This window comes from Carlito syrichta, unplaced genomic scaffold (assembly GCF_000164805.1).
Source record: "Carlito syrichta isolate Samal-C Ts95f unplaced genomic scaffold, Tarsius_syrichta-2.0.1 Scaffold314775, whole genome shotgun sequence".
In the NCBI taxonomy this organism is placed as follows: Eukaryota; Metazoa; Chordata; class Mammalia; order Primates; family Tarsiidae; genus Carlito; species Carlito syrichta.
This window is the reverse complement of record NW_007258871.1, coordinates 342,279-343,392: the sequence shown is the minus strand read 5'-3', so window position 1 is coordinate 343,392 and position 1,114 is coordinate 342,279.

Below are 1,114 nucleotides of genomic sequence, written 5' to 3'. Positions count from 1 at the left end.
CGGGCGGACTCTTGGGGGTCACTGGGGCCCCGAACCCCGCTCCTCAGCCGCTACCACCCGCGACCAGGGCGGGCACCGACCCCTCCCCGCCTCAGGCTCTCCAGGACACCCCCCAAGGGGCGGAGGGAGCCCGACCCTCCCCTCGAGGTGCCACACCGGCCCGAGGGCGCCCGCGCACTGGGCCAGAGCTGCTGGGCCCTGGGACCCTCCCTCCGGGGCAAGAAGTCCAGGGAAGGGTCCCACCACCTGGTTTGGGTCCAGTGTTGATGCCAAGAGCAGAGGGTGGCATCTCCTCTGGCCACCCTAAGCTACAATTTGTAAAAATTGGCAAAGAAGCATCCTAAATCCTCAAATTGGTGGTGCTACAGTTTAATTCAGGAAGGGCCGGGCTCGGTGGCTCAGCCTGTAATCCCGCGCCTTGGGAGGCTGAGGTGAGTGGATTGACTGAGCCCGTGGGTTCGAGACCCGCCTGAGTAACTTGGCGAGACCTCGACTCTGCAATAAATCAAAACATGAGCCGGGCGTGGTAGCGCGCGCCTGTAGTTCCAGCTACTCGGAGGGCTGAGGCGGAGGGATCGCCGGAGCCCAGCAGGTCGAGGCTGCGGTGGCCGGGAGCGGCCAGGGCACTCCAGTCTGGGCGACAGAGTGAGACTCCAACTCAAAATAAATAAATAAATAAAAATAAATAAATAAAAAATAATTCAGGAAGGAGGAAATTAAGAGAAAGCAGATAATCCACTGGTGAAGTAATAGATTGGCCATTAGGGAAAAATTCTAGATTCCACTTTCAAAAACCCATTTGTGGCTGAGGCAGTGGGTCACACCTGCTGTAATCCCAACATTTCAAGAGGGGCGGGAGGGTTGTTTGAGCCTAGGAGTTTGAGGTTATAGTGAGCTATGATCACGCCACTGCACTCCAGCCTGGGCAACAGAGGGAGACTTTGTCTCTTAAAAAAATTATGAGGGTTAAGTATTTATTAATAGCATCTGTCTGGATTATTTTCTGGTACTATCTTCAGATGACTGATGGCATCTTTCCTGTAAATGGGCCCTCTGTCCTAGCCCAACTAATACCTACCCCTTTGCCCTCCTTTTTTTTTTTTTTTTTTTTTTT